The 14063-nt window shown below is 44.7% G+C and overlaps 1 long non-coding RNA gene across 1 annotated transcript; it reads right to left on the reverse strand.

The window, feature by feature from the left end:
* Positions 1-503: 503 nt before the first annotated feature.
* Positions 504-12526, reverse strand: LOC132406946 (uncharacterized). The gene is made up of 3 exons (XR_009516318.1): positions 12389-12526; positions 732-813; positions 504-614 (listed from the first exon to the last, which is right to left on the reverse strand). It is a non-coding gene; the product is annotated as an uncharacterized LOC132406946 (long non-coding RNA).
* Between the last annotated feature and the right edge of the window lie 1537 nt (positions 12527-14063).

Here is a 14063-nt window from a genome sequence, read left to right on the forward strand (position 1 = left end):
GTATACATTTACCCTCCAAGTCCCCAAAACATTCTAGCAAACCAGTGCTTTATCCCCCTCAATGTTACTAAATGCTTCATGAAGTGTGGTGACTAAACTGAATGCAACGATCTGGGTATAGTTTTACAAAATGTTTTTTAAACAATCCATCATAACCTCCAGCTCAGCAAACATTTGTTACAATAAATATTATAACAATTTCATCACCTTTGTTTTTGCCTCTCTCAGATGACATAGTGGTTGATGGAGAGGATAGGAGGGTGTCAAACCATCATGAATGTGGAGGCCTGATGATCAGGTATTCCTTTCTTACCCTTCCCTTTTCTGTGTTGTTAACTTGAGTGCTAACAATCCTAATAAAATTACATGCAACATAAATTTCATTGAAAGAAACACATTGCCATCATAACCTAATGCTCTGGGTTTTAAAGTGAGCTCAGATTTAAATTACTTAACATTAATTTTCAGTGTTAGATAACATTACTTTGCATTTACAAAAAAAGGATATGTGATAATTTCCACTGGATATTTCACAACTGCCTTAATAATAAATGGTACATTAGCAGCTCTCACTGGAGTCCACACAGCATACTGATTGGCAAGAATAGTTGTTACTGAAAGCAAGAGAAAGTTAGAAATAAAGTTGGATTCAGAGGGCAAAAATTAAATACAAAACTGATCATTTTGTTTTGATTATTCAAAGAATAATGCCATAGTAATAAGAATCTCACCATTTCTATCTTGATATGATGCAGTGATATCTGCCAAGTCAAAGGAACTTGCAAATGGGCTGTCATCATTAACTACTGAAAGCTGTGAAGTAAAGATAACCTATTTTTTAATTTTTAATTTGTTTTTTTTCATCCATGCTTGATATCTTTTATGGTTCTATACAACTAATCTGCAGTAATAACAATAGTTTGGTCATTGGTTCAGTCTTTCTTCAAACTACCTATCCCTCATTTTGGGTTTGAGATCCATTTACTTAATCACTTTTATTTTAAGATTCAGCTCTTTAAACACCTTAACTTCTGGCTTTAAAGGCAGGAATAAAAAATATTAAGTAGAACACAAATAACCAACTCTGTTGATACTGAAAGTTAGGTCAGAACATAAGTCACAAGGATATAAAAATATGGAAAGTTTAATTAGTGGTGACACAGAAAATCGGAAGTTAGCTTTGATAGAATAATACAAACCTTTTTTTAAAATTGCCAACATCAGAAATAGAAGCATGGGTTAGACCTTATTCCTAGCTAAAGAAATGATCTTCAAGAAATTTCTTTCAGAATCTCACTTAGTTCCCCCATAAGTTTAAGACAACCTATTCAGCCCAAATTGCTGATCTTTTTAAAAGTTATCCAGTTAGCATCTCTCACTAGCTCCAATAATGCCCTCCAAATTAAAAAAAAAACATTTTCAGATCTGTATCATTTCAACTCCAACCTCAGGATCACTTTATGAACTCCCAATTTTGTTCACTAGTTGTCTTCAACTAACTTTGGATGCCAGTTTAGAGCATATACTATATTTTGTCTCTAATTTGTAAATCAATGTTAAACCTCACAGCTGGAACAAAAAATGTACAAACTTTGGCTAATCAAATTCTAATTGAACACTAAATTAAAATCTTCCCAAATGAACGTACAGCACAACATGTACATACATATCTTTATACAGTCTTCTTTGTGCAGAATTCAGTGAAGAAGCACATACAAATCTGCTTCATAAGACTGCCTAGATGGCATCTGTTTACGTAGGCAGAATAAAAGGACAGTTTTGGGCATCAGTACTTTTAACTGAAGTACATAACACTGTTTGCTATCATAAGATTGGAATAGCATTTAAATTTACAATTCACAAACAACTTCATTGTGCTACTATTTTCTCTACAATTTAAAATCAGTACAAAAAAAAAGAGTCAATTCCTGGAGGAAAATCAGGGATTCATTGCAGGTTATGATTTTCATTTGTCACGTACCAGCAGCAATAGATCACAAATTGAGTCCAGTTTTAATGTTAAAACCACTATATTTATTACTATCTACTTAAAATATAAGAGATTAAATGAAATAAACAGAAGTTAACCAGTGTTATGTATTTGTGTGGCTCCCAAACTGTCAAGCTTAGGAACAGTTCTTAAAGTCTTAAGATGGTAAACTAGAAAGATCCAGTAATCCACAAAATAAATGAAGGGAGAAACTTATAAATCCACGTTATTGTGTAGAGAGGAGGATCACAAAGAATTCCACAGGTTCCACGCTGGGAAAATGAAGTAATAGTTGCCAAAGATCTTATCCATCGAGTCGTCTCGAAATCCACATAGAAGTATCACAAGGTGACAGTCACACATCCAATATGCACTGTGTGCCGTTAATCAACCCAATCCTTTGGGCATGGGAAAGTACTGTATTGTAGCGGTGTGCTACACGCAGCGCTAAAATAACGACACAGAGTCGGTAAACTGCAGATAAAGAAAGATTTTATTCGAACTTCACAGCCTTGCTTTAAAGCCTCCCTGATCCCACCCTCCCCGGGCGTGGATGCTATAGGGGCACGTACTCACAATCCCCTGCAGGCTTTTCCCTTTGTTGGTGAAGCAGACCTGGCGCCTTTTTGGGACTGGCCTTTGTGCCGGCGCGCTGGCTATTTGTGAGCTGGTTCGAGTGCGCTAGGAAGTGGGTCGCCACATAACCCCCTCCCAGAACCGGCGATACACCCCCCAATGTCCACAGTCTGGGCCGGACCCTGTTTGGGAGGTCGGCCTCTGCGCTGCGGTGCCGGAAACTCGACCGGTTGCGCCAAGTCCACATAGGCCGGTTTGAGTCGGTCCACCGTGAAAACCTCCTCTCTCCCCCCAACGTCCAGCACGAACGTGGACCCGTTGTTCCTGAGCACTGTAAATGGCCCCTCATAGGGCCGCTGTAGCGGTGGCCGATGCCCGCCCCTTCGTACAAACACAAACTTACAGTTCTGCAGGTCTTGGGGTACGCAGGTCGGGTTCTGCCCATGCTGTGAAGTGGACATGGGGGCCAGGTCACCAAGCCTCTCACATAGTCTGCCCAGGACTGCTGCGGGTTCTTCCTCTTGCCCCCTTGGGGCTGGTATGAACTCCCCGGGGACGACCAGGGGTGCACCGTACACCAACTCAGCCAACGAGGCGTGCAGATTGTCTTTGGCCGCCGTGCGGATGCCGAGTAGGACCCAGGGAAGCTCATTCACCCAGTTAGCTCCTCGCAGGCGGGCCATGAGAGCCGACTTTAGGTGACAGTGGAAACGCTCCACCAGGCCGTACGACTGTGATTGGTAGGCAGTGGTGTGGTGCAGCTGTGTCCCCAAAAGGCTGGCCATAGCTGACCACAGGCTGGAGGTGAACTGGGCGCCTCTGTCGGAGGTAAGGTGGGCTGGTACACCAAAGCGGGACACCCAGGTGGCAATCAGTGCCCGGGCGCAAGATTCGGAGATGGTGTCGGTGAGCGGGATCGCCTCTGGCCATCTTGTGAACTGGTCCATGATAGTCAGAAGGTGCTGCGCTCTGCGCAACACTGGCAGGGGGCCCACGATATCCACATGAATGTGGTCGAAACGCCGGTGGGTGCGGTGGAACTGCTGCGGTGGGGCTTTGGTGTGCTGCTGCAACTTGGCCGTCTGGCAGTGCATGCACGTTCTGGCCCATTCACTGACCTGCTTGCGGAGTCCATGCCAAACGAACCTGCTGGAGACCATCCAGACGGTTGTCCTGATGGAGGGGTGCGCCAAGTTATGAATGGAGTCGAAAACGCGTCGCTGCCAATGTGACGGGACAACGGGACGGGGCTGGCCGGTGGCGACATCACTGAGTAGGGTCCTCTCACCTGGGCCTACGGGGAGGTCCTGGAGCTCCAAACCAGGGACTGTGGTTCTGTAACTCGGGATCTCCTCGTCTGCCTGCTGCGCCTCTGCCAGCGCCTCAAAGTCTACCCCCTGGGAAAGGGCATGAACGTTAGGGCGAGAGAGCATGTCCGCCACAACATTGTCCTTACCCGAGACGTGCCGGACATCCGTCGTGTATTCAGAGATGTAGGACAGATGGCACTGCTGGCGGGACGACCAGGGATCGGACACCTTCGTGAACGTAAAGGTAAGCGGCTTGTGGTCCATGAACGTGGTGAAGGGCCTACCTTCTAAGAAGTACCTGAAATGCCGGATTGCCAGGTATAGCGCCAACAGTTCCCGGTCAAAAGCACTGTATTTGAGCTCGGGTGGCCGCAGGTGTTTGCTGAAAAACGCCAGGGGTTGCCAGCGACCAGCAATGAGTTGCTCCAGTACCCCACCAACTGCCGTGTTAGAGGTGTCCACTGTGAGGGCGTTAGGGACGTCCATTCTGGTGTGCACTAGCATCGCGGCGTTTGCCAAGGCTTCTTTCATTTTAATGAAAGCAGCGGCAGACTCCTCGTCCCAGGTAAGGTCCTTGCCCGGACCCGACATCAGGGCGAACAGGGGGCACATGATTCGGGCAGCTGAAGGGAGGAAGCGGTGGTAGAAATTGACCATACCTACGAAATCCTGAAGGCCTTTGATTGTGGTGGGTCGGGGGAATTGGCGAACTGCGTCTACCTTAGCGGGCAGAGGGGTCGCCCCGTCTTTAGTAATCCTGTGGCCCAGGAACTCAATAGTGTTGAGCCCGAACTGGCATTTGGCTGGGTTGATTGTTAGACCATACCCACTCAGTCGGGCGTAGAGTTGACGGAGGTGGGACAGATGCTCTTGACGACTGCTACTGGCTATGAGGATGTCATCCAAATAGATGAAAGCGAAGTCCAGGTCGCGTCCCACCGCGTCCATTAACTGCTGGAACATCTGTGCAGCATTCTTCAGGCCAAACGGCATGCGAAGACCCTCGAAAAGGCCGAACGGGGTGATGAGAGCCATTTTGGGGACGTCGTCCGGATGCATCGGGATTTGATGGTATCCCCGGACGAGGTCTACCTTGGAGAAGATCCGTGCGCCGTGCAGGTTTGCTGCAAAGTCCTGAATGTGCAGCACAGGGTAGCGGTCCGGTGTGGTAGCCTCGTTCAGCCTGCAATAGTCGCCGCATGGTCTCCAGCCCTCTGTCGCTTTAGGCACCATGTGCAGGGGGAAGGCCCATGGGCTGTCGGACCACTGGATGATCCCCAATTCCTCCATCCTCTTGAACTCCTCCTTCGCCAGTCAGAGCTTGTCCGGGGGAAGCCGCCAAGCACAGGCATGGAGGGGTGGTCCCTGGGTCAGGATGTGGTGCTGTACGCCGTGTCGAGGCATGGCTGCCGTGAACTGCGGTGCCAGATCCGATGGGAAATCCGCCAGGACTCTGGTGAAGTCGTTGTCGGACAGCGTGATGGAGTCGAGGTGTGGGGCTGGCAACTGGGCTTCTCCCAGGGAGAACGTCTGAAAGGTCTCGGCGTGGACCAGTCTCTGCCTCAGCAGGTCGACCAGCAGGCTGTGAGCCCGCAAAAAATCCGCACCCAGAAGCGGTTGGGCTACGGCGGCCAGTGTGAAGTCCCACGTGAACCTGCTGGAGCCGAACTGTAGCTGCACCGTACGGGTGCCATAGGTCTTTACCGTGCTGCCGTTCACGGCCCTCGGGGGGGGGCCCAGTGCCCTGTTGCGGGTGTTGTAACTCGTCGGAGGTAAGACGCCGATCTCGGCTCCGGTGTCGACCAAAAAACAGCATCCCGACCTCTTGTCCCACACATACAGGAGGCTATCCCGATGGTCAGCTGCCGTAGCCATCAGCGGCGGCTGGCCCTGGCGTTTCTCGGGAACTTGCAGAGCGGGCTACAGCAGCGGGCTTCTGCACCCCACCGCTGGTGGTAGAAGCACCATTGTTCATTGGTCTCCTCACCCCTGCCTCTGGGGTTAGCTGGCTCTGTGGCTGGGCCTGTTCTGGTTTGCTGCTGGGAGCGTGGCCTGGTGATCTGTGCGACGGACGCCCCATTCTCCTTCTTGGCATTCCACAGCAAGTCCGCCCGGGCTGCCACCTTCCAGGGGTCGCTGAAATCCGCGTCGGACAGCAGCAGGCGTATGTCCTCGGGTAGCTGCTCCAGGAATGCCTGCTCAAACATGAGGCAGGGTTTGTGTCCGCTGGCCAGCGACAACATCTCATTCATTAAAGCCGATGGAGGTCTGTCTCCCAAGCCATCCAGGTGCAGTAAACGGGCAGCCCGCTCGCGCCGTGAGAGTCCGAAAATCCTTATGAGCAGGGCTTTGAATTCTGTATACTTGCCGTCTGCTGCGGGAGACTGTTAGAACTCCTCAACCTGGGCCGCTGTGTCCTGGTCGAGGGAGCTCACCACGTAGTAGTAATGTGTGTCCGCTGAGGTTATCTGCCGAATGTGGAATTGGGCTTCTGCTTGCTGGAACCATAGGTGAGGTCGCAGCGTCCAGAAGCTTGGCAGTTTCAACGAAACCGCATGAACAGATGCGGCGTCATTCATCTCCGGTCCAAAAATCGTTTGGACCGTCGGGGTCACCAATTGTAGTGGTGTGCTACACGCAGTGCTAAAGTAACGACACGGAGTCGGTAAACTGCAGTTAAAGAAAGATTTTATTCAAACTTCACAGCCTTGCTTTAAAGCCTCTACGATCCCGCCCTCCCCAGGCGTGGATGCTGTAGGGGCATGTACTCACAATCCCTCGCAGGCTTTTCCCTTTGTTGGTGAAGCAGACCTGGCGCCCTTTTGGGACTGGCCTTTGTGCCGGCGCGCTGGCTATTTGTGAGCCAGTTCGAGTGCGCTAGGAAGTGGGTCGCCACAGTATCAGACTTTACCCACTGTCGCAGTAAGCTCCAGTCAGCAGCTTGCGGTCCAAAACTTCCACACTCTCTCTCTCTCTCTCCCCACAAAAGTCCCAACGGTCTGTCGCAGCTTGTTACACTGACGTCATAGTCCCGCCTCATCCAGGCATTTTAAAGAGACACCCACAGTAAACGATACCTGGCTGAAATAATGGTTGATTTAAAGTAGACCTCAGTAGGATCAACTAATAAATTCCCACAGAGTTCAGATTCATTGTTACTGATAACAACCATCATGGCTGCCGTCTGTTTCTCATGATACAGCTTAAGCATGTTTATGTGGCAAAGCTACATTGGCCTTCATCTAACTGGTATTTTGACTACATAATCCACATCACTGACTTCAGTCACAACTTCGTAGGGACCACGAAACTTAGCCGAAAGAGGGTTTGTTTTCACAGAGAAAAAAACCAATACCTTATCTCCCTGCTTGAATGACCTCATTCTGGCTTCCTTATCATACCAAGTTTTCATTCTTTCCTGGGCTGATATTAAATTTTCCCTTGCTAAGTTGCAAGCCCCTTGCAATCTGTCCTTGAATTTTAAAACATAGTCCAACAAATTAATATGCAGGTCATTGTTAATCCACTGCTCTCTTAACAATGCCAAAGGACCTTGGACCTGGTGTCCAAACACAAGCTCAAAGGGGCTACAACCTAGGGACTCTTGCACTGACTCCCTTACTGCAAATAAAAGCAAGTGAACTCCCTCATCCCAATCCTTCTTATTTTCAAAACAGAATGTCCTAATCATGGTTTTGAGGGTGGAATGGAATCTTTCTAAGGCCTCTTGGGATTCTGGATGATACGCAGATGACTTAATCTGTTTGGCTCACAGTTCGTAATCTACTTGCTGAAATAATCCTGACATAAAATTACTTCCTTGATCGGACTGGATTTCTTTAGGCGACCAAATAAGGTAAAAACTTTGAAAGCCTTTGACACAGTTGGAGCTTTTATATTCCTGAGAGGTATTGCCTCGGGAAATCTAGATGGTTAACAAATACTGATGGCCAGCTTTAGTCTTTGGCAATGGGCCAACACAATCCACAATAACTTTAGAAAAGGGTTCACCAAATGCAGGAATAGGCTACAGTGGGGCCACTGGGGTGACCTGATTAGGTTTACTAACAACCTGACAAATGCGACAAGTCCGGCAAAATGTCGCAACATCTTTCTTTAAACCAGGCCAGAAGAATGGTTTCAAAACCTTGTCCACAGTTTTATTCACACCCAGATGGCCACCTAAGGGTATATTGTGGGCCAAAGTTAAAATCTCATTCCTATAAACTTTAGGAACTACAACCTGGTGAACAATTGCCCATTCCTCACTTGCCAGAATATCAGGTGGTCTCCACTTCCTCATTAACACTCCAACCTTGATATAATACCCTACTGTCACTTTCTCAATCTCATCACTTGAGAGTGCTCTTTCTTTCAAGGCTGCAATCTCAGGGTCTCTGGTCTGTTCCACTACAACCTCCTTCCTGGACTAAGGCAAATCTTTATAGTCAGACTTAATACAAGGATCCTGGTCCAACAATGAAGGCAGGAAAGTCACTGTCAAGTCATCAAAACCTGGGTCCTGATTTGGGCTATCATGGATAGCAGAACCATCCACTTTGGCAAGCTTCTTGGCCATAGCTCAAGTTACTGTGCAGGAGGAATAAACATTAGAATCCATACTTGGGTCATCGGTGATTGGCTTCCTTGTCAACTGCATTGCAGGGACAGCTCAGCCACTTGCTAGGTCATTCCCTAACAACAAAGAAACACCTTTCACTGGTAAACTGGGCCGTAGTCCTATTTTAACCAGTCCTGAAACTAACTCTGACATCAAAATTATCTTGTGCAGAGGTACAGAAACAATGTTGTCCCCAATGCCTTGAATAAAATTTACCTCACCAGTGGCAGTCTCATCACTAAACTTAAAAACATTGTCTGACAAGAGAAACTGAGAAGCACCATTATCTCGAAGAATTTTCACTGGTACCTTCATTCACTGAAATAAACCCCTCTGACACAAAAGGAATTAATTCTTTCCTAACCAGCTCAGACATTTCAGCCCCTGACAGAGCTTCATCAGAATGTCCAGAACCCTGTGGGTTTATAGGTGTTGAATACAGGCATCTGGAACTGCTTCCTTTTCCTCCTTCTTCTTTAGGAGGAAACAGTTAGCCATAACATGACCAGGTTTCTTGCAATAGTGACAAGAAGAACCAGAATGTTTCTCCTTTAACTGCTTCTCTTCATCCTTACCTTTGTCATTAGTCCCAGATTTGATTTCTGGTTTACCCAGACTATCCATACTACTGTTTTGGAAGGTCTTACTCAGGGTAAACTTAACCTTGTGAGCTAGAGCAAACTCATCTGCTAATTTAGTAGATTCTTGCAAAGTGGCAGCATCCTTCTCATCTAAATATGTCATTATGGATGAACCTTTCAAACTCTTCAATTAGAATCAATTCTTTCAATTTGTCGTAATCGTAATTCACATTTTGAAATGTGCACCATCGTTCAAAACACACAGACTTTTCACAAGCAAATTCCACATGACTCTGGCTCACAGATTTTCTCAAATTCCTAAACCTTTGGTCTAGGGGTATGAGGAGTTCTTGCTTGGGGTGTGAGGAGTTCTGGGTTCAAATCCCAGATGAGCTCCCAATTTTCATTAGATACCAGCAGCAATAGATCACAAATTGAGTCAGGTTTTAATGTCAAAACAATTATATTTATTAGTATCTACTTAAAATATAAGAGATTAAATGAAATAAACATAAGTTAACAGCATTATGTATGTGTGTGGCTCCCAAACTGTCAAGTTTAGGAACAGTTCTTTAAGTCTTAAGATGGTAAACTAGAAAGCTCCAGTAACCCATGAAATAAATGTGGGGAGAAACTTATAAATCCACATTATTGTGTAGAGAGGAGGATCACGAAGAATTCCACAGGTTCCACGTTGGGAAAACGAAGTAACAATCACCAAAGATCTAATCTGTCAAGTCGTCCCTAAATCCACATAGAAATATGTTACGAATCCCGTAACTGGATAACTTACCAGCAAAGATAGAGAGGTCTGTTGAAGTCTGGTGTCACTATTTTCAAACGTTTTTATTTATAAAGGGACACAAAAGTAGGGTTAATCCATACATTCAGATAGTGCACATCGTCAACATTCAATCTAAAGCACAGGTATAGTGATAATCATCATTAAGAAGTGAGCTCTGCTGGTGTCTAGGGGTTAATAGATTGTCCGTTGGAAATATAAAAGTCACTCTGAAAGTCTGCAGGCCTCAGCCCTTTGAAAATCGCTGGGTGTTGCATGGGGCGACCGAGAGAGAGAGATTGGGGGAGAAGAGAAAAAACTTGCCGAGTCTCGATGAATCTTCCGTGAAATCGGGGGAGTGTTGGTTTCTTCTCCCCGATGTTAGTAAAAAGCGGTTTTCTGTGATTCCAGCCACAAATTCCAATCCCGGAATCTGACGCACGTGGCTTCCTTCAGAATGGCTTCCCGCTGCTGCGGGACCACTCTCTCGTGTCTTCTGGGTGCGTCTGAGGGGCTGTCCCCCTGAGACTCTTTATACTTCCTCACGGGGTCGCAGGTGTCAATCAGTTTGGGATGATGCAATCTCTCTCTCAACCAGCCCACCTTGCCCGAGGGCTTTTCACGTGGTCTCCATGAGACAATAGTTGCTGGCATCTTATTCTGTATCCCTGGTGGGACGTGCAATTTTTCACGTTTCTCTCTCTCTCACTTCCTGGGTCTACTGACCACCCCCCCCCCCCCTCAACGGGTGCTCTTGCGATTCTCACAAAGGAGGGGGCTGGGATCATAACAAATACAACAAGCTGACAGTCACACATCCAATATGCACTGTGTGCCATTAATCAACCCAATCCTTTGGGCATGGGAAAGTATCAGACTTTACTCATTGTCGTAGCAAGCTCCGGTACACCCACAGTAAACAAAACCGTGGTCACATAACAATTTTGAGACATTCTTGCATTTGATGCATAAATGCATAGACAGTAACTTCCAAAAATAATACTCATCTAAATACCTCTTCTGGGATTTTCATTGATCATACACACCAATCATGGAGAAGGCAGCTTTCATAGCAGTCATAAGGTGTGCTTTGATGTTAGTAAAAGAGGCTGTGCCTGAATAGGTTGTTGCTATTGAACCTATCACATAGAAAGTAGGATTGGTCTCTTTAAGTAATAGACTTGTGTCATAATAACTCCTCGCAGACTTTCCCCTTCTCAACAAGCTTATGATATTTTCCTCTCATACTCCATATGCTAACCACCCCACTAGATAAGTGACCCACAAGCTACCAATCTGATGGCCTCATCCACCTTCTTCAAAATACAGTGGATTCCAGTTAATTGGCCCAACAGTTAATCAGGGCAGACACTCTTAAAGAACAAAACCAAATAGAGAAAATAGCTGAGATTTCCTTCATTTATTTGGGACACCATGCTGCTTAATTGGGACAAGAGACTGTTGGCAAACAGTTTCTAACTAACATCAGTTGCATGTACATATGTGGCCATTAGACACTACAACTTTTGAGTGGTGTCACTTGCATAGGTTTGGATTCAAAAAGCAGTGATTTTTGTCACTAATGGCTGGTGAATAATAAGCAGTAAAACAATTTAGAACTTAGTGTTTTGCTCACTGCAGTTTCAAACATTCAGGCTTGGAGATGTCACAAATGGCCATGAGCAAAAATTAAATTATTTCTCTACTTCAAAACATTAGTAACTATGAAGAATTAGAATGATGCAATTGTTAAAAGCATTGATTAAAGGCAATACATTACCTGCACTAGGTGTCTATGTTGACTTTGTTCATTTACAATCAATAAAAAGAACACGGCAGCATATACTGGATTAATTCTTCTGTCGATAACCATAAGGAACTAACACACAGTTTTATAGTACTGTAATAGTATTGATAGTGTTCTAATTTGTTCTGTATTTCATTTAAATGCATAATTTGTTATTCAGTTAAGTAGTACTTCCATGAAACTTCAGCTAATTAGGACAGCCTAACTTGGCCAAAATGAACTGGTCCCAGTGTACCCCAATTTAACTGGAATCTACTGGTGCATGCATTAATCCTATTCCCAACTATTGATCTGTCAGCCCTAGTCCTGCTCTCCCCACTTCCCAAAAAAGGAAACTGACCTCCAAGCCACTATTAACCACCGACCTCCTCGCCTGACCCAAAGCAAGCTCTCCATCAACTGCTTTGCTCTCATTACCCATCCTACTTCTCTCTGATGTCCTCACTTAAGAGTCCAGGCTTCTCTCTGCCATAATCCAAACCTAGACACTCAACTAATTGTCCTTCTATGCCCCATAAAAATTAAACTTGCAAGGGAGGAGGACCATCCTTGTGTAAAGTCTGTTCATTAGTGCAACAATGTTTTGGATTTTGGGTGCTACTTAATTTTACATGGACAGGTTATCAAACATAACATTTATTTGCTTGCTAAACTATCTCATTAAAGCACTTTTACTGGCAGCATAAAACCTTTCTGGACAAATTCTTATTAAAAAGACTTACATTGTAGCGTGTGTCAAGTCCTCTGTGTTTAAGTGGCTCTCGTTGATATAGCTTTAAGTCACCAATCACAGAAAGCTGAGCCCCAGATATGGGAGATGAGAAGTGGATATATGCCATGCTCTGCATAATGAATGTCGACATCCTCTGAAACCAAAAGGTTAAAAGATTTAAGCTACCATGATGTTATTATAGTACTCAGTTACACTGCTTTGTGCAAAGGGAAGACTTGTTCAGATGCAGACCAATTGGACTGAGTCACAATTGCATTGTGTTATTTCAGAGAGGGAAATCAATACTTCTTAATTTTACCTGCTCTGTCTGGAGGACAGCAGGTGGAGAAATATTAGCAAGGGCAGTTAGAGAGATAAAAAAAAATAGTGTTTCAATGGAAATTATAACATTATGAAAGAAAAGAAAATGAGCTGAAAGAGATGTACTAAAATGCACACAGGCACATTCATGGCACAGTTCACACCAACTGCCACATTAAAAAGCACATGGATTGAAAGTATGCAGAGTACAACTACACGGATCTAACGAATGTGCATTGCCCACTTAGCACCAGTGAATGATACTGACTTGAAAAACTACACCCCAATAATGCAGCTAATGGCTGCTATTATCTAACCACACAACTTGTTTGGAAAGTGCACAGCTTAACTACAGAGAGAACCCTCAAGGCTGCTATTTAAATGGGCCATCAATTACTTCTGATTTGAAGTTAACTGATTTGAACTTGAGTTGATTATCAAAAAGTACAAATTACACCTCTGTCCATATCCCTGATGGGCCAAATTAATGCTGTCAAAATGAAGATCCTTCCTAAATAAATTAGGCCCAAAATTAAACTCTTTTCCAGAGACATTGCCTAGCTTGCTGAGTTCCTTCAGAATTTTGTGTGTGAGGGCTGTTGCCATGAGAGATTTCAACTTCCCTAATATAAACTGGGACCTTCCTAGTGTAAGGAGCTTAGATGGGGCTGAATTTGTTTAGTATATCTAGGAAGGTTTCTTGAATCAGTATGTGGACAGACCAACAAGAGGAAGAGCCATACTGGACTTGCTGTTGGGTTATGAGACTGGCCAGGTGACTGACCTTTCAGTAGGTGAATGGTGACCGCAACTGCTTATCTTCCAGGATAACTATAGATAAAGATATGTATGGTCCTTGTGGGAAATTTTTAAATTGGAGCAGGGCAAATTATGAGGGAATTAGGCAAGAACTAAGAACATTAATTGGGATCACCCTTTCTCTGGCAAGTTCACATCAGACATGTGGAGGTTGTTTATTATTCCAAATATAAGATATTAAAATTGAATCTAAAGAATAAAAGTAGGTCTTAGGAATAAAAAAAGGTAAAGCCTGAAAAAGATATAAAAATTTAGGAAGAATCTTCATTTTAATTGAATTAATTCAGCCAATTAGGGATAAAGAAAGAGGAGACCATTTAGAAAGCGTCTTTTTCACATAATTCAATAAGGGGTTTAAGTTTTCTGTAAATAAATTCTTGAAGTTTTTAGTAATTGTTAAACCTAGATATGTAAATTGATTTGTAACAACTTGGAACGGAAATTTGGCATTTAATGACGTTAGGTCATTTAAAGGAAATAGCTCACTTTTATGTAAGTTCAGCTTATATCCTGAAAAAAAAACTAAACTGGGAAATTAAAGAAAG

Source organism: Hypanus sabinus, chromosome 17, assembly GCF_030144855.1.
Source record: "Hypanus sabinus isolate sHypSab1 chromosome 17, sHypSab1.hap1, whole genome shotgun sequence".
NCBI classification, from domain to species: domain Eukaryota; kingdom Metazoa; phylum Chordata; class Chondrichthyes; order Myliobatiformes; family Dasyatidae; genus Hypanus; species Hypanus sabinus.